At 36.7% G+C, this 20,707-nt stretch overlaps 2 pseudogenes; one reads left to right on the top strand and one right to left on the bottom strand.

The window, feature by feature from the left end:
- Positions 1 to 2,993: 2,993 nt before the first annotated feature.
- Positions 2,994 to 5,802, bottom strand: LOC118518784 (putative ATP-dependent RNA helicase DDX4 pseudogene; annotated as a pseudogene).
- Positions 5,803 to 8,926: 3,124 nt separating this feature from the next.
- Positions 8,927 to 9,806, top strand: LOC118518785 (thioredoxin-dependent peroxide reductase, mitochondrial pseudogene; annotated as a pseudogene).
- The last annotated feature ends 10,901 nt before the right edge of the window (positions 9,807 to 20,707 follow it).

Raw genomic sequence — 20,707 nt, forward strand, 5'->3', positions numbered from 1 at the left:
TGAATTTCCAAACTTTTTTGATGACTTTTTCCTGCCACAACTTGAAGAACAAAATGCACTATCACACACACACAAACTAAGGCATTGAAAATACTAATTTCTTGGTTTAAAATTACATAAATACACTAACTATAAAATATTCAAATATTTGAACAGTATACAAAATATACTGAACAAAATGAGAGCATTTACCTACCTTTATTTGTACTGTCATGCTTAATTTTTCTCTCAGGAGGTAGCCAAACTTTTAAGTTTGCTGGTCATTTTTCAATTCATTTTTAGTAAGTCCCTGAGCTTTTGATCGAGTTTTAGAGTATAGAAGTTTGGAGACTACTATTCCAAAGCTTAAGGTTGTTTTAATCAGATTGGGCTGCCATAACAAAATACCATAGACTGGGTGGCTTAAACAACAGAACTTTTTGTCCTCACAGTTTTAGAGGCTGGAAGTTTGAGATCAGGGTGCCAACATTGGGGGATTGTAGTAAGAACTCTCTGCTAAAGGCTCTCTTCTTGGTTTGTAAATGGCCACCTTCTTGCTGTCTTCACCTGGTGGTGGTGGATGGAGGGAGCTCTCTAGTGTCTCTTCTTATGAGGGCACTAATCCCATCATGATGGCCCTACCAGCATGACTTCATCTAACCTTAATTCCCTCCCAAAGGCACCACCTCCAAATACCACCACATTTGGGGCTAGGGCTTAATATATGAATTTTGGGGACACACAAACATTCAGTCCATAACAGAGGTCATTCTTAATTACTCTTAGTCTTCAGCTAGATTCTGAAATTTTACTTGTAGATCGAAAGTTGCTATTATAGCATAGGAAGAGTAGTAGGGAGAAAGTTTACTTAAACTCCACCTCAGTTTTTAAGCAGATTGCTTATATTCAGATGAAAATACAATTGCTAAATGCTCTTGAGTAGGTCAGTTTTCTCATAGCACTGAATGTCTTCTCCCTCATTCCACCTATTTATTTTTTTACTGTCTCTAAGCCAGTTTTATATTTGTTAAATAGGAAAAACAATATATACTCTTCAACAAATGTAATTTAAAAGTAAAATGAGAAAATGGATATAAAGACGTTTTATTAACTGCAAAGCATTCCACAATAAAGTAACCACAATAAGGGCACCTGGCTGGCTCAGTCGGTAGAGCATGTGACTCTTGATTTCAGGGTTGTGAGTTCGAGCCCCACTGTGGGTGTAGAGAGTACTTGAAAAAATACATAAAATCTTAAAAAAAATACACTGGAAGGGTGCCTGGGTGGCTCAGTTGGTTGAGTGTCTGCATTTGGCTCAGGTCATGATCCCGGGGTCCTGGGATTGAGCTTTCTTCTCCCTCTCCCTCTGCCCTTCCCTGGACCCCTCCCCACTCCCGCCCCAGCTCACACTCACTCTCTCTCATGTGCTCTCTGTCTCTCTCTCTCAAATAAATAAATAAGATCTTAAAAAAAATACTTGGGGTGCCTGGGTGGCTCAGTTGGTTAAGCGTCCGATGATCTCAGCTCAGATCTTGATCTCTGGGTCATGAGTTCAAGCCTCATGTTGGGCTCCATGCTGAGCATGGAGCCTACTTAAAAATAAATAAATAAATAAATAAATAAATAAATAAATAAATAAAGTGACCACAGTAAAGTAAAATAAAGTAATTTTATTATAATCTACACTTATTTGCTACAATGACAATTAAAATGCAGAAAAGCTAACCAAATATCTTCTTTTGAGATTTTCCTAAGCAAACCACATTTCCTACATTCACTGTGTGTGTTTTAACTGTCTTGCCAAAGTTTACATAGAAAGGATTCCTGATGTTGGAGACGTGTTTATCTTGGAAAGCTTGTGCCCGCAGAAGGATTGACACAGAATGCACCTGGCATCATTTCCACTTCTGCACACTGTCCGTCCAACTTGGGGCTTAATCACAGCAAGAAATTGTGGGTCTCACAAGAAGCACTTAAAAAGCAATAAGGAAAGCAAAAATCTGCTACTTCTGTATACATACATTGTTAATGCCAAATTCCTGCTTTTGATACTATAATTATGAATGATGGAAACAGTGGGAAAACTGGGTAAAGGTTACATTGCAACTACTTGTGGATCTATAATTATTTCAAAATAAAAGGGTAAAATAAAGTTCTGTTACCTCAAAAAGGAAAAAGGCTAGAGCAGAAAGAACAAGAATTGGGAAACAGATCATTTGTAAGTAGTGTTAAAGTAGAGGCAAGGAGGTAATTGGCTGCTCCATTTTTAAAGGACTTGCACTGCCATCAGGGTAAACTGGTAGCACCAGAGAGAGGTGCTAAGAGATGAGCTGTGGTTTGCAAAGCCAGTGGCTTTCACTCACATATGGGTTTCAAGGGCATACTACCAAGCGGACTCTTTAAGAGAGAGTAGGCAAATGCCACAGATAGGCTGGGCAAAATCACAGGGTAACTGATGTCAATACCGTTCTCTCTGGAAAGGGCAAGAAAGGTTGATTCTCTTGAGTTGTGCCTTTTCTTGTTTCCATCTGACTGTTTTCCTCTCTGTTCCTGTAATCATGCTGAAGCCAATGAAGAAGACAAGAGGGGGCAATTAAACTAGCTAGATGGAAAACCATCTCCACAGGTCATTACTATTGATTTAGGAAGGGCAGGTTCATGTTGATGAAATTCTTAGTATCACAGGCTGGAAGTAGCTTTTCTTTTATATTCCCATTGCACCAACTTTCTTTCTGTTTTATGGCCGGCAGAATATTTTGTCTTCCATTCTGGTTCTTCTCTATTCTCTCCCCAAGTAAATTACAAACTCTTTAAAGGACTTTTTTTTTTTTTTTTTTTGCAAGACAGAATGCTTTCATCTTTCTGGTTAACACCATTTGTATCAGTAATTAAATAGTGTTATTTTTGGCATCTCACATTAACTAGTCAGTAAGACTTTATTTCTTAAAGGGTAGGAGTGAGAATAGAAGGACTGGAGACACAAGAATATTAGGTTTCACATTTGTGTTAAAAGCTCAAAAGTCAAAACTGTTTGCCTCTCCACAGCAAACCTGTAGCACAAGCTTCAATGTTTTAGCTTTAATCCCATGTCTATCATGATCATACCAGATGGGGAGTTTGTGAAGAAGAAAATTCTGTATGTTCAAAGTGCTTTTGCCTTGATAATTATTTTGAATATTAACTGATGCAAACATGTTTCCTCTTATACTGTCACTGAAGCCAGGACATATGTGCTAAAGGCATTTCTTCCAACTATGCAGGAGCATTCTGCTTGAGCATCTAATAGTACTCTTACTAGCGACTAAGCTAAAGGTTATCTGATTGAGCAAAAAAAGGAAAATGCTCTGCCAGTGTTCCTGCAATGACCAATACACCAAATTCAATGAACACTTTCATCAATAGTAGAAGGAATATGAAAACTGATAACATTAATGATATTTTCAATATCCAGCTCTCTGGCAGTTAAAGTAGTTAAAAGGACTGGACACTTTCCCAGTGAAAATCCCCAAGAGCTTTCTTTCTCTCTCTCTCTCTCTCTCTCTCTCTGTTCCAGATCACCATCAGTACTTGAAGTTGCGATTTTTTTTCTAGAAAAAGAAGAGTTGCAATAAAATCTGCTTTTTTCTTAGCTTCAACAAAGACTATAGTTCTTTCATCACCTATGTTTCACAGAATTTCTACAAGTTTGCCTCCTTTTGAGTACTAGTCAAGTTGGAGAATAGTCTGCTGATCATCTCTGTGTGCTCCACCCAACTTGTCCAACAGCCACAGATAATTCAACTTTCAAAACTCCCCAGCCAAACTTTGAATTTCCTCTGGAAAAAATTGCACTGAGCATAAGGGTTTGATGTTCCTTTAATGGCGTCCCAAGGCAGAAGTTTGGCTTCTTCGTTTCTGGTCCAAAATTCATATCTATCATGCAGACAGCTTCATCTAAAATTAAATATTTCCATTATCTGATACCAATTTTTTCTTTATCTATGTTATCCATTAGTCTCCCAGGAGTAGCATATAATACATCATAGCCTTGTAGCGTCTGAAAGAAAGGAAGGGGATGGCATTCTTGTTTGGGCACTCTGTTAGGCAACTGATACTGTTCTTTTTTTTTTTTTTTTTTAGGTATTTTACTTATTTATTTGAGAGAGAGGGAGAGAGGGATAGAGGGAGAGAGACCACAAGTGGGGGCAGGGGCAGAGGGAGAGGGATAAGCAGACTCCCCACTGAGCAGGGAGCCTGATGCAGGGCTTGATCTCAGGACCCCAAGAGCCGAAGACAGATGCCTAACCAACTGAGCCTCCCAGGTGCCCTGATACAGTTCTTTGGTTTTATCTTTATACATTGATAGAGATAGGGATTATTATTTTCACTTTATGTACAATGAAACAGAGGCTCAGAGTGGTTACAAAACTTATAAATGGTAGAAGAGGCAGGGATCCAATTAAGCTCTGTCTGATTTAAAAGTTCATGTTCCTTCCATTACACTGAGTCCTCTCTTCGTTCTATGGCATTATCAGGCACTTCATTAGCCTGCCACAAGTATTTGTGGGCTCAACGGAGAGATGAATGGATGATTGAAAGAAACCATCTGAGGCTTTATGAACAATGCTAATCTGAGAAATAGAAATGTTAATAGAAATCTTTGTAAAATTGCTCTGCATTTCTAAGTGGCCCCACCTCTTCCGTCAAAGAGAGGCTGCTTCAACCTTCCTATGAAGTGAAAAGGAAACCACTGTGTTCCAGTATACCTGCAATTAGGACAGACTCCAGCCAAAATTGGAAGGCGGGTGAAGTGAGACTTAGGTGCTCTTCTTTCTCTGCACCTTGGTGGCTCCCGCTTAGCACTATTGATATAGTCACTCCCGGACCTGAGTCTGGGCAAACCTCCAGAATTAACTCCAATTCACTTAGTTCTGCAGTCTTGGCTGCTAGTGGAGCTAAGGGGAGTCAGCTTAGAGGAGAATTCACATAGGGGAGTTTAGCTCATAGAATTTGGAACCAAATAGATTAGCTTAAAAAAAAACAAAAACGTATGTCCTCCACTTATTAGTTCTGTCACTTTGGGTAAGCCACTTAATCAATCAATCCAAAACTTTGGAATATAGAAATTTCCTCATGTGGTTGGCATCAGGATTAATTGTGTAGATAAAGAGTGAGGCTCACAGTAGATACCTATTAAGATATAGCTACTTTTCATAGTTTTTAGATGAATTTTTGGTAACTATAAGGCCTGTACTTTTTGAACCAAAAACAAAGAAAACTTTTGAGTTTTGTGATTTTATTTATATCATAAACCTTACAAAACTAAAAAATATAGTTAAATAATTTACAGTCACTTCTGTTAAAGAGAAAAAAATATGTATATTTAGAACTATCCTAGAATTTGGGCTTACCTTACTTACTTTGGATTTTCACCTTGGTTTACTCCTCTTTGGAGATTTTCTATTCTGAAACATACAGCAGATGCCCATTTTATGGGCACTTGGGTCCTACTGGGAATAGGACACTGTCCAATGTGCATCCTCCTTCTCTACCACCAACTTGGAAACAAAGGGGAAGCTCCCATGAAAGTGTAGGGGTACAGTTCTCCATGAGACTCTCAGGTTTCTGCAAAATATGCAAGCATAACTAATTGCTCTTTCATTCTACTTTACCTTTATACAGATATTTGTAGAGTAAAAGCTTTAGCCTCTCCTTGCAGAGCCAAGTGCAGGTTTGTTGTTTGTCCAGTATAATAAAGATGCTTCCCTTTGGGGCAAACATTGGCAGGTTTGTTCCCAGCTCATTAACAGATTCAGGTTCTCTAAGCTCAGGGTTCCACTGCATGCTCTTCATCCACCCAGGCCCCCTCTCCCTCCACACCATGGGACTTGGGAAGAAAGGAAAACCAACTCATGCTGCTTGCTGTGCTGTGATTAACAAAGTCTGTTGTCTCTAGTACAGGATTCTCTTGTCTTTTGCCAGCATGAAAATGTGACAGACTAACCTGTCAGCTTGAGAGTAGATAAAAATTCACATCGTTTACAGTTCTTGACAAAAAGCGTGTGAAAACATGGAAATGTGGTATTGTTAGCCTAGAGGGCTCAGAAATCTCTTCTGATTGGGAAGTGCAGGTGGCTGAAGGAAATTGTCCCACCTGAAGGAAAGTGCAGGTGGCTGAAGGAAATTGCAGATGGCTGAAAGAAATTGTCCCATAAGTAATACCTGATGTAAGTTTTGAAAGATGAGCAGAAGGTGACTGAGTGAAGAAGACTAAGAGATGTGATGAATTCCAGGCAAAAGAAATGAGATACAGATGTGCATATGTTTGTGGGAAATTGGAATGTTAGAGTTTGGATTGCAAGGGGTTTGGCTTGGCAGGGGGATCTAAAAAGCAGTTTGGGAATATACTGAGAAAAGAAAGAAGAAAAACTGATTTCTAGATTTTCTGCTCTACTAACAGTCTCATGTGAATAGTCTTATTTTACTAAGATCACAACTTTCTTGGGTAGGTATTACTAACCTTTATAAAGAAATTAAGACTCTGAGAATTTGAATAATTTCTGTAAGATTAAAAAGCAAATAAATACTAGAACAATGGTATAAAACCAATGTTCTTTCCATACCATCTTCAATCACTTGGTGAGGATTTAAAAATTTTTATTCTGTAGGTAATGTCAGGAACCATCTGTCTTTTTACATTTTTTTTTTGTTGTTATTATTTTCTTGTATCCTTAATGTCAAGATGTCCTGATTAAGTCCATGGTAGATGGGCAGTTTGGAAGCAGCATGAGTTATTGGATAAGGGTTGTCTGGTAAGTATGAGAATAGTTATGAGATCATTGTAGTGATCCATTTGAGTGTCTTTAAGGAGACTGAATTGGGTAATGAAAATCATGATGGAGAAGAGAGAATAATTCATAGAGTTTAGAAGTATAGTATATCATAAAGGTGAAATGATTAAAAAGAGTAGCGCACAGTTTTATAACTTGGATGCCTAGATGATTTCAATTAGCTGAAATGGGTGATTCTGGTGGAGGAACTTTGAGGGACAACATTGTGAATTAAATTTATAAAATAAATAAGATGGGAAAGAATGAACTTCTGATGGTGAAATTTCAGGCAATTTTTGCTTTGTGGAAGATAAATTTTGAAATTAGAGATGTTCAGTTTTTCATGGAGTTGACAAATTATTTTTTTATTGGTAATTACAACATAATAATTAAAGATTTTAAATTGTACAGATATTAGATAGCATTTAGCAGAAATATTTTCTGGTAAGAAACACGAACACACACAAAAGAATATATGAGTATTAACAAACTATAGAAATGATCCCTGAACAGAAACAACGAATACCCACCATTTGCATCGACATGGATGATACTAAAGGGGATTATGCTAAGTGAAGTAAGTCAAGCAGAGAAAGACAATTATCGTATGGTTTCATTCATATGTGGAACATACGGAATAGCATGGAGGACCATAGGGTAAGGGAGGGAAATCTGAAGGGGGTAAATCAGAGAGGGAGATGAACTATGGGAGACTATGGACCCTGGGAAACAAACTGACGGTTTCAGAGTGGAGGGAAGTGGGAGGAGGGGGTAACAGGGTGATGGGTATTAAGGAGGGCTTGTGCTGTGATGAGCACTGGGTGTTATACGTAACTAATGAATTATTGAACACTACATCAAAAACTAATGATGTACTATACAGTGGCTAACTGAACATAATTAATAAAAATGAGTATTAGTATGTTAATTTGCCCACTCTATTTTTTACTGTACTTCATTAAAAGTCTTGTTAGTAATATGGGGCCCCTGGGTGGCTCAGTCAGTTAAATATTCAACGCTTGATATTGGCTCAGGTCATGATCTCAGGGTTGTGAGATCAAGCCCGGCATTGGGCTCTGCACTGGGAGTGAAAACCTCCTTAGGATTCTCTCTCTCCCTCTGCCGCTCCCCTGCTCATGCTCTCTCTCTGACAACAACAAAAAAAGTCTTATTAGTAGTATTATTTCAGATTTTTACTGAAAGAACAATTCCCCTCCCTGACTAAATAATTTTGTCTCAAAACAGTTGGCAGATTCCTCCTTTTCTATACCTTCTAATCAGCTCTCTGTGAAACCCCCTCCAAAAATTGAGTCCTTAAAAAGATTTGAAGAAGGGTGGCTCATGCCCAGAAAAAAGGCCAAGATTTCTCTAACTTTGGCAATTGACTTTACTTATTCTTTACACTAGCTTGTAAAAAGAAAGCCTGAATGATTCATACCATCTGTGGATTTAAATGGGTTTCTCCTACTACTCAAAAAGATGTAGCTTTCTTTTGAAAATGAAAAAAAATGTTTCTTTTGCAAAACTTTTTGTTGAGCAAAAAGATTGTGTATATGCACTAGTGAGTTTCAGATCACTGTTTAGTCAGAGCTCCAGTTAACTTGCTGATTCACCACCACCACCAATGCCAGGATCATTTTTCTCACTTAACGATGGGGCAACTGGCTGGACGTAAACCGATGTTCATTCATCCGGTATGTTGCCTAACAACCGATTCATTCTTAAGTTTTCATGAGGAAGCGCACACACACACACACACACACACACACACACACAAAGAAACAAACCAAAGAGGAGGAGGGTAATAGTAAAATGGGAGCTGTTACATGATGGAAATAAACACTTGAAGGGGGGATTCTTTATTACCTTGCAAATGCAGTTTGCCCCTCAAATTCCTGTACAGAAAGATTTTTTTTTTTAAAGATTTTATTTATTTATTTGACAGAGAGAGACACAGTGAGAGAGGGGACACAAGCAGGGAGGAGTGGGAGAGGGAGAAGCAGGCTTCCCCCTGAGCAGGGAGCCCTACGCAGGGCTCGATCCCAGGACCCTGGGATCATGACCTGAGCCGAAGGCAGACGCTTAACGACCGAGCCACCCAGGCGCCCCAGAAAGATTTTCAACAGTAGACAGTTCGAATGTTTGAATATGAAAGTCAGGGCATTTCTTTTTACATTATAAGTAAGGCCTCTGCAGCCCTTAGACCTGCTGCTTTCTGAAGAACCTGCTGACAAATGTATTGTAGTCTGGTTCTGGTCAAGCAAAATTCACTTTTAACACCAGTTCCTCATACCATGCTCCTGCCGTCACCCAGCATGTGCCCTATTTTAAGGTCACCACCATTATCAATGGGGAGTTCAAAGACCTAAGCCTTAGTGACTTTAAGAGGAAATACTTGGTGCTTTTCTTCTATCCTTTGGACTGCACCTTTGTGTGTCCTACAGAAATTGGTGCTTTTAGTGACAAAGCCAACGAATTTCATGATGTGAACTGTGAAGTTGTGGTTTCAGTGGATTCCCACTTCATCTGTCTTGCCTGGATCAACACAGTAAGGAAGAATGGTGGTTTGGGCCACATGAATATCGCACTCTTGTCAGATTTGACTAAACAGATTTCCTGAGACTATGGCGTGCTGTTAGAAGACCTGGGTGTTGCTCTAAGAGGTCTCTTCATCATTGACCCCAGTGGAATCATCAAGCATTTGAGTGTCAATGATCTCCCCGTGGGCCTAAGTGTGGAAGAGACCCCCAGCCTGGTGAAGGTGTTCCACTTTGTGGAAACCCATGGAGAAGTCTGCCCAGCAAACTGGACCCCAGATTCTCCTACAATCAAGCCACATCCAACTGCTTCCAAAGAATACTTTGAGAAGGTAAATCAGTAGATCATCCCATGTGTACCCATAGCTTCTCACATCAGGAAAGAGCCACAGGTGGAACTCACTTTTAGCATTTCAAAGATGATTATTTATAGAAGACAAAACACCAATTATGCTTGTATTCATAAATAATACTCTAAATGTTTTCTTTTTGTAACATTGGCTAAGGCTTTTAAATGTACTCACACACATAAAGTGTCCTTTATTGATAACTCTTGATGGCTAGCTAGTTTGTAGAATGCTAGTTCACATATTCTTTGGATTGTGTCTTCAATGGGAAGAGGAACCATTCTTCTTTCTTGGCCTTTCTTGAACTTTAATGTACACCAGAGTAGTACAGCAAAGTACCGAAGCTTCTGATCAAGGGTCCTGAAAGTTTCTTCTAGAATTTCTTTGCACTAAACTGAATTTTCTTTTAAGGGAACAAAGATCATAATCTTACATAGTTTTAAGGTGTTAACCTCAGTGGTCTAATTCAACTCTTGCAATGGTTGTATATGTACTTGAAACAAATGTGAATCATGTTTTTAAAAAAATGGGGTGGCAAAGTGACTTAAGTGATCATGCATGTTTCTCATCCCTGAGATAATATAGTTATTTTACTTGTTAGCTGACATAGTGTCTACATACAATTGTAGATATTGATTGGTTGTAGTTATAAAGGATATTTATTGAATCCAGAAATTGCATTTTGAAATCATTGTAATAATTTTCTTTTCTGAAGTGCTCAATGCAAAGTACATAATAAACATTTTTAAAAATATACATCAAAAGAAATGTTCGACTATATATTCAGTTAGAATAAAGTCAGTAAGAAAGTATGTGACTTCTAGTTTGATGTATTCAAAGCTTCATTTCATAGTAAACCCAAGATATTTATTTGCTAAAAATGCTATCACAGTAATCAGGGCCTTCAAAATTTGATCTGCAAACAGAAAGACTAGAAGTTGAAGTGAATTATCCTCTTTGCAAATATTTTTTGCTGAAAAATATTTTCAGCTTTGAGGGCCTTACTGTCTGGTCTCAGTCATAGCTACTCAACTCTGCTATTGTAGTGTGAAAGCAGCCATAGACAACACATAAATGACTTAGTGTGGCTATGTTTCAATAACACTTTATTTATAAAATCAGGTTACAGGCTGGATTTGGCCAGTGAACTATAGATTTCCAACCCCTGGTTTAAATTATTCTTATATTTGGATGTGAGGGCGATCTGGCTGCGACATCTGTCACCCCATTGATCGCCAGGTTGATTTGGCTGATCTGGCTGGCTAGGCGGGTGTCTCCTTTCTCCCTCATTGCTCCATGTGCGTCCCTCCCGAAGCTGCGTGCTCGGTCGAAGAGCCCGACCTTCCCCGATAGAGGAGGACCGTTCTTCGGTCAAGCGTATACGAGTAGCTGCGCTCTCCTGCTAGAACCTCCAAACAAGCTCTCAAGGTCCATTTGTAGGAGAACGTAGGGTAGTCAAGCTTCCAAGACTCCAGACACATCCAAATGAGGCGCTGCATGTGGCAGTCTGTCTTTCTTTAAAATAATAATAATAATAATAAATAATAAATAAATTATTCTTATATTTGCATCCAAGCCCCAAATTTCCAGTGCTTAGTACAATGCTTGAAAGGGACATAATTAAGTTTTGTTGAATGAATAAATGAATTATTAAAATAGAGTAATAGAAAAACTGTGTGAATTCATTCACAAATTCAACATGTATATATTCAGTATCAGATACAGGACACAATTCTAGACTCTGGAGCTACGAGAGTAGGCTAATTGGCCAAAAATAAAATCCCTGCCCTTATAGACATTACATTCTTGAGGGACAGCAAACAATACTTGAGATAAATAGCACAAGATGTAGTATGTTAAATGGAAATAGTAGGTAATTAAGAAATAAGGCATGTAAGGATAGGGCTTGTGAGGAGCATCGGCCATTTTAGATTAGGTAGCCAAGGAAGGCTTTATATAAAGGTTACATTTGAGTAAAAACCAGAAGAAAGTGGGAACAACATGTTCTAGGCATAAGAAACAACAAATGCAAAAGATCTTAAAGAGGTGTATTAGTGTTTTAAAGGTGTCAATTCTTTTTCTATTTTCTTTATATTTTAAAGCACTTTTTCAAATAAGATATTATTTACGTGTAATGAAATACACCCATTTTAAATGTAATGAATGTAGTTTATGATGTCATGTGTTCCATAAGTTCTTGAATGTTTGACACCCCCCTCAAATATAGATATTATCTTAAAATAGCCAAAGAAACTATTCAGAAAAAAAGCATCATCAAAATAAATGAAAGTTTCTCATACACATATTATACTGGGTAAGTATTTAGTGAGAACATCAATTTAATACAAAAGCTCAACAACTAGGTAAAAATATTACATGTCCAATTTCCATTTTTTGGATCTTCTAGTGTTTGTTTTTATAATTGTCATAATATGTTTAATCCTTGATTTCCTGAGGTAATCTTTCAGACAGTTATATAGTTATGTATACAGTAAACAGCCACTAGCCACAGGTAGCTGGTAAGCATTTGAAATGTGTCTAGTGATGTGCTCTAAGTGCAAAATTCACATTTGATTTCAGAGTTTCAGAAGAAATGTGAAATAACTCATTCATAGTTTTTATATTGATCATATGGTCTGAAATGATAATATTTTGGATATATTGGGCTAAATAAAATATATCACTAAAAAAATATATCACTAAAATTAATTTCACCAGTTTCTTTTTAATGTGACTACTAGAAAATCTAAAATTACACATGTGGCTCACATACTTCTGTTGGCATTGCTACTTTAGATGTAACAGCTGACTCCTCCTCTACCTGACTTCTCAGTTACATATACTTTTTACATTTTCATGATTTAAAACATTCACGTTTCTTCGATTTCTTCTTGCATTTGATTTTTGAGATCTATGAGGTCATTTAAAATTTTTTCTTTTTGGGGTGCCTGAGTGGCTCAGTTGGTTAAGCGACTGTCTTCGGCTCAGGTCATGGTCCTGAAGTCCCTGGATCGAGTCCCGCATCGGGCTCCCAGCTCGGCAGGGAGTCTGCTTCTCCCTCTGACGCTAACCTCTCTCATGTGCTCTCTCTTATTCTCTCTCTCTCAAATAAATAAATAAAATCTTTAAAAAAAAAAAATTAAAAAAAAATAAAATTTTTTCTTTGCTTTTTATTTTATGTTTAAATATTATCACAAGTATATTGGTGGCCTATGTCAACCAACAGGTTACAGGAGTCTAAGGCACTAACATCTCTAGAAACAGACATTTTCTAAAACTGTGACAGTTTTAGACAGCTCTCACCTGCAGGCAACAGGTGAAGATTTACTTCACTGTGGCTTTCAGATTTGCGAAGCGTACCCATAGAGATAATGTTTTCATCCATTTAGCTTTTTTTTTTTAATTTGAAACATACTTGTGGTGAGCATAGCATAATTTATAGAGAAGTTGAATCACTATGTTGTACACCTGAAACTAATGTAACATTGTGTATCAACAATACTCAAATTAAAAAATTTAAAATAGAATTCTATGTTGCCTTAGAAATGCTTAAGAGCACATAAGTATGAAAAGATACCCAAAGGAACAAGTAAACTGTGAAGTGCCTGAGCAAGTTGCAAGGAAGCTCAGCACATTAGTTACCAATATGTCAAAGTAGCAAGGCTGTCAGTGGATTTTTAATCCCCTTCCATTGCCTATCAGTTTTTTTCTAAGCCCGCGTATCTCTCCTCTTCATAGATTAAAGAGAACAACACATTTTCTTTAAGTTCTTTGATTCCAGAAAGATCTTTTGGGTCAAGAATTTGACTCTTTTGTTGCACAATCTTTCTAATGTTTATTTGAGAATAAATTATGAACATATGACAAAGTGTATAAATGCAGAAGCTAATATATTTAGCAAATGTACAGCTAATGCTTAAATTAACTGTTAATATTTTGACATATTTGCTTCAGATTTCTTTTTAATAAATTAAATGTTAACAATACATGTTCTCCTTTGCTGTGCCTCACAACTTTATTACCACCCTGATATCATAGTTCATGGCTTTGCATATTTTTGAACAATAACTGTAAATATTTGTCTTTGGAAACAAGGCAAAGAAATTATTTTTTGAATCAAGAATTTTAAAAATGGTATTATACTGCTTATTTCAGCAATTTGACTTTTAAAATCAAAATTACTTTGAGAGAGCTACTGATGGTGATACATGTAGAATCATTTAATATATTTAAACTACTGCATAGTTTTCCACTATAAAAAAAAAGTTTATTCTGTACCCTATGGAAGGACAAATAGGATTTATCGATTTTTTTTGGCTATTATGAACAGTGTTGCTATGAATATCCTAGTAAATATTTTCTTTGTGAGGATTTTTCTAAGTTCAGATACATAGTAGCAGAATTGCTAGATCATAGGGTACGCACATACCAACTTTAATAAGTATAACCAAATAATTCTCCAAAGGGTTTATACCAACTTACATTTCTTTTTTTTTCTTTTTTAAAGATTTTATTTATTTATTTGAGAGAGAGAGAGAAAGCATGAGCAGGGGGAAAGGCAGGGGGAGAAGCAGGCTTCCTGCTGAGCAGGGAGCCCGATGTGGGACTTGATCCCAGGACTCTGGGATCATGACCTGAGCTGAAGGCAGACGCTTAACCAGGTGCCCCACCAACTTACATTTCTGTCATCAGGATATGGGAATCTGTTTCTTCACATACTTAACTGATCTTTGTTATTAGATTTATTCGTTTTTGTCAATTCTGATTGATGTGGAATAGAACTTCAGTGTGGTTGTGATTTTTATGACTGTGTTTGAAAATCTTCATTGGCCATTTGGCTTTTGTTTATTGTGAATTACATTTCACATATTTTGATCATTTTCTTAGATTGCTTGCTTTTCATTATTTTTTCTAAAAAAATGTACTTTAATACTAATTCATTGGCAGTTACATATTTTTAAATATCTTGTTCTAGTCAGTGGCTTGCTTCTTTTTTTTTTTTTTTAGAAACTGAGAGACGGAGAGAGGGGTGGGGATGGTCAGAGAGACAGAAAGGAAATCTTAAGCAGGCTCCATGCCCAGCACAGAGCTCGACATGGGACTTGATCTCACAACCCTGAGATCATGACCTGAGCTGAAATCAAGAGTTGGCCGCTTAACCAACTGAGCCATCCAGGCATCCCATGGCTTGCTTTTTTGTTTTGTTTATGGTATTGTTTGTCATATAGAAGTTTCAAATTTTACTGATCTTTTTTATGATTTGGAGATTTTTAAAAAATGGATATATAATTGACATAACATTGTGTAAGTTTAAGGTGTACAGCATGTTTTTTGCTACATTTATATATTGCAATATGATTACCACCATACTCTTAGCTAATACCTCCATGACCTCACATAGTTATTATTTCTTTTTTCGTGGTGAAAACATTTAAGATCTAGTCTTTTAGAAACTTTATTTTTTTAAAAAAGATTTTATTTATTTGACAGAGAGGGAGAGAGAGAGCACAAGCAGGGGGAGTGGCACGCAGAGGGAGAAGCCAGCCTTCCACTGAGCAGATCCCAGGACTCTGGGATCATGAACTGAGCCGAAGGCAGATGCTTAACTGATTGAGCCACCCAGGCATCCCATGAAGCCTCTATTTTGATGGTGAAATATTTTGGGGGATTCAATGTAAATACATGGTCATTTCCACTACCTACTAATGTATAATACTCTTGCCTCCACACATATAATTTACTTTTTATAAATTTGAAATATGTGAATATTAAGAAGTTTGGAGATAAGATGTTAATCTAGTAAAGAGAAAAAATCCTTAGATTGCATGGCTATAATCATTTTTTAAAAATTTCTATTTGCTGAGAGTTTCTCTGATAGGAGATATTTATTCTTATATTAACTTAAAAAGCTTTTAAAAGACTCAACGTTTTAGGGGCTTCTGGGTGGTGCAGTTGGTTAAGCGTCCAACTCTTGGTTTTGGCTCAGGTCATGATCTCAGGGTGGTGAGATTGAGTCCCATGTGGGGCTCCATGTCCTGTGTTGGGGTCCTCACTCAGTGAGAAGTCTGCTTAAGACTCTCTCTCACCCTCTCCATCTGCCCCTTCCCCCTGCTCTTTCTCTCTCTTTCTATCTCTAAAATAAATCTTTGAAATAAAGATTCAAACTTTATATTTAGCAACATTTCCATTAACTGGCTCAAGTAAATAATCTATTTTGAAGATTTCTATAGACTTAAACTTTAATTCCTTATTTAAACCTTATGTTGAAAACCATTAGCTTACAGTCATCTTGACTCTGGGGCAGATTGGGATAGATCTAAACTTGACCCAGCTATTCAAAATAGTTAATGAACCAGAAATTCTATCACAATTTCCTTGATATTACTTTTATTATTCCTATGCCTGTATGGAGCCTTCTTTATTGATAAATAGAAGGGCCACAGTGAGATAATATATTATTCAATACTCTGTGTAGCTATTGTATTTATTATGATCTTTTACATTAGTTCCTCAAATTACAGGAAAAACAGGCACTCTTATTAACAAGCCTAGAGCTGACTATATATCCTTATTTCTCTCTTATACACCCTCTTATAAATGCATACAACCTAACTCTACCCTAATCTTGTCCATGGATTTTAATACCCAATCTTGAATCATTGTCATTATTTTCCTCTATCAGCAGAAAGTCTTGAAATGTTTTTGTTCTGTATTGTTTTCCATCCTCTTATAGAATCAGTCCTAATTTTATCCACTTGCCTCTTTTCCAGAATTTCTCCTATATCCTGCTCTCTTCTATTTTTTTTTAAAGTATATGGCTCTTTTTATATGCTTCCTTTTTTAAATGATTTTATTTAAAGTCCAGTTAGTTAACCTACAGTGTAATATCAGTTTCAGGTATACAATTTAGTGATTCAACACTTGCATGCAACACCTGGTGCTCAACACACTAAGTGCCCTCCTTAATACCATCACCTATTTAACCCATCTCCGCATCCCCCCCCCCGCCCACCTGTAACTATCAGTTTGTTTTCTATAGTTAAAAGTCTGTTATTTGGTTTGCCTCTCTTCTTTTCCCCTATGATCATTTGTTTTGTTTTTGTTTTATGTGGAAGCTCAAGTATTATGCAGCCCTGAATGAAATCGTTGGGTTTGGGAAAAGATTCGGGTATGGTGTGAGGTAGGACTAGGTCCTCTTGTAACCTTGGGCATGTGACATCCTTAGATATTCAGGGACTTCATAACATTTGTAACCTTGGAAGTCCTTGTGCTCCCTAGTCTCCTTTACCTTGAGTAAAATTCAATTTTTCCTTTCATACAGGTCTATCCTTACCTGGCAGCCAGCCCCTGCAGGAGATTATAGTGGCAGCTTATAATTATTGTGACGTTTAGTAGGTGTCAAGAACTCTTGCTAAGTGCTGTATGTGTGTTTTCTCACTAGGGGAACACAGTGAAATCTATAACATCAGTGAAGATTTTATTTTCATTTTGCCAGTTAAGAAGTTAGAGCTCAAAGAGGTGAAATAACATGGATAGTAAACAATAGATTTTAAACATCTACCCATTTCAGTCAGCCTAAAAACTACAACATTTAACCACTATACTATTTTGCTTTAATATGAGGGGAAGATACTGAAGGCAAGGTGACGAAGAAAGCTCTTTTTTCTCAGTGCTCATGAAAACATACCTCAGGCATGTTACTGATCATTAAGGTGAAGTACCTGATATAATAATTCAAAAAAATACATGTTCTTACATCATTATTATCTGTTGAATATGTTTATATCATTATACACTCTCCTCAGTGTGCTATCACCTGCGTACTCCTATTGTTGAAGGTAGCAGTAAATTGTCGATGGTTCAAATAAGCACTTGGCAGGAAATGAGAAGTGCACAACATAAACCATCACAGATACTGTAATTGTGAGTAAAAACTTAAAAACAAAACATTCATTTTAATATTTTTTCTGACTCAATTACTGTAGAACAATTATGTAAAATCTGTATCACTCACTATACACTAAGATAAAATTGCTGTGTTTCCAGTTTTTCCTTCCTTTTTAGTGCCTTCTGATCTTTATTTTTTAAAAAATTTTCCTGCCCTACTCATAGTGATGAGTAAGATCACATTACCATATGTCAAGTTACTGCTTCCTTTTTGTCATTTTTGATCTGTTTTGCTTTTCTTCACATACTTATGTGTATGAGTAAGCTGACACTGCCGTTTTTTAAGCTGCTGCCATTTTGTCCTTTTTATCTTCTTTTCTTTTCAGTTAAAATTCACAGAAATACAGGGGAAAGCAATAATAATTTGGAAGATATTGTGAAACAAGGAAATGTGATTATGTACTTTATTCCACTTTATTCCATTATAGATTTAAGATGACTCTCAGAAATACATGAGGAATACCAACAATAGCAAAACAACAACAGAGTCAGAAGACACTATGGAAAATGCAGTAATGAGAGAAAAAAAGATAGAAAATAGGAGAGGGAGAGCAAAAAACATAGAATATAAAATATAAAGATCTAATATATATTTAATTGAAGTCCAAGAGGTATAGGAGAAATTGTATGGGGAAGAGGCAATATTTAAAGAAATAATGGCTGTTGAATTCCTAATAATGATGGAAGATATCAGTATGCAAATTCGAGGCCAAAAATAAAGAGCAAAGCAAATAAAAAGAAATCCACACCTAGAAATATAACGTGGAATTGCTGAAAACAAACAAAAAAAAAAGAAAAAGAAAAAATCTCATAATCAGCCAGAGAAGTAAGATGGGATTCCCTTCAGATGAGTAATGTAACATTAAAGGTAAGTTTCGCTGTTGACTCAGGTCATCTGCTTTAGAGTGACAGGGAACATGGTAAGACAAATAAGTTCCCTTAGCATGGGCTGATTGCCATATTTCAGTTGCTGAAATATGAGTTCCATGGTTAGAAGGAATTCTGTGTGGAACAGTAGACATTCTGTAGAACTGTGGATGGTGGTTTTGGGAGAAATAATGTGGTCAGGGAAGGCAAATATTTCCCAGAGTAAATATTCACTCCAGTGAGAGCAAAGTACTGCCCCCCCTTTATATGATGACAATGGTCTAATGTAATTAATCTGCCACTGGTAACTGACTGGTTACTGACTGGTTCCCATGATGAATGATGCCATGTTGATCTCTGGTATTGGCAGCCAGTCAATGTGGCTCTAACCAGACAGGCTTAGTGAGTGGAAAATCATTTGATGAGTCTGTGCATAACTCCTAACCCTGCTTGCATGGCCAATTTATTTATGAGCTCACTTATCAAGTACAGGGATGGCTTGAGAATGAGCCTGATTTATGTATACAAAACAGACCATCTTGTCCATCTTGTCCATCTTGTCAGATTATTAAGATTCATCTTTGCTAAAGTGAGTATTTGGTGAGCATTTGCATGGGACAAATATGTTTACAATCTGTACTTATTTGGAAGAGTTCTTCCACATGCCATAACTGTCCACGTCAGGAAAAGCCAGCATATAATCCAGAACCATCTATAACCTGTCTTGAAGTTTTTTTTCTCAGATCACAGAGCTCCTCATGAAGCTATAGGTGTGGATATAGAGAGGGGAGACAAGTAGCAAGAGTAGAATCTGGAAATATAAAGTCCTGAGAATATAATTTTCTTTTTTCAAGTTCTCACAAGCATTTAGAAATCATCAACCAACCCTACTATATTTCTTATATCCATTAAAATATCTGATGGGGGGCGCCTGGGTGGCTCAGTCAGTTGAGTGTTTGACTATTGGTTTTGGCTCAGGTCATGATCGCGGGGTCCTGAGATCAAGCTCCATGTCAGGCTCTGTGCTAAGCTCAGAGTCTGCTTGAGATTCTCTCCATCTCTCTCTGCCTCCACACCACTCTGTCTCTCTCTCAATAAAAATAAAAAAAATACCCGATGGGAACAATAATTCAGCCACCCGAAGCTGCAATCGATAGTCATTTGATCATGGGCAAATGTAGGTAATAATTTAAGTCACTATTTTACGACTGCATGCAATGGACTATTAGTATTCCATTTGCCACTGGCAGTAGGATCATTAATGCCTATAAATCCAGGTGGTAACATTTCCTATAATTTCTTTCCATATATGGCTTTGAGTTAGAGTTGGCCATCTGAGAATTTTGCACAAAATTTGGAAGACAGAAGTGAAGCAGCAACCATTACTTTCTGAGGGTCATCAGATCTGGCAGCTGGAAGTTCCTGACTCCCTAAATTCTCTTGCCAGCTCCAAATTGTCTAATTATGACAGTTCTTCAGGAGGGTGGACTCAGCTGCTTAATGAGCTTTCTCTGACCCATCAATAGACCTTTTGGGACTCTTATTTTTCTAATCTCCTATGATTGCCTTGGGGAATAAGTCACTTATTCTATAATATTCATAGTGGTTTTGTCTTGTGATTGAAACTTCACTAACACAGAGAAAAGGTAAAAATAAGAAATATGAATGAATAAAAGGATATCATTGCAGAAATTTAAAATATAAATATTTGAAAACTAAGATGAATTGGACATATTTCTTGAGAAACAACTACCAAAACTGACACAATAGGAAATATATAATTTAAATAGCTATATACCAATTTTTAAAAAATTGAATTCAGTGGAGAAAAAAGAAAGGAATTGAATTCAAAACCAATAACCTTACTCAGAAGTAACTTCCAGGCTCAGATAGTTTTACTGGTGAATTCTATCACATAATAAGAATTTTATACAAATATTAAGGAAAAAAGAATAAGCTTACACAAATATTAAGGGAGAAATAACAATTTAAACAAACTCTCAGAAGATAAGGCTGCAAGACATGCATATTTGATTTTAATATCAATTATTAATAGTTAATATCAATATATACACACACGTATATGTACATGTGTATAACTATCAATCTACCTGTATATATGAAACAATTACAACTTTACAGAATAGAAAAGAGAAAAAAAGAATTTTTTTCCCTGAATTATTTCAGAGTAAGATGCAGACCCAATGCCTCAATGACACTT

This window comes from Halichoerus grypus, chromosome 2 (genome assembly GCF_964656455.1).
Source record: "Halichoerus grypus chromosome 2, mHalGry1.hap1.1, whole genome shotgun sequence".
Lineage (NCBI taxonomy): Eukaryota > Metazoa > Chordata > Mammalia > Carnivora > Phocidae > Halichoerus > Halichoerus grypus.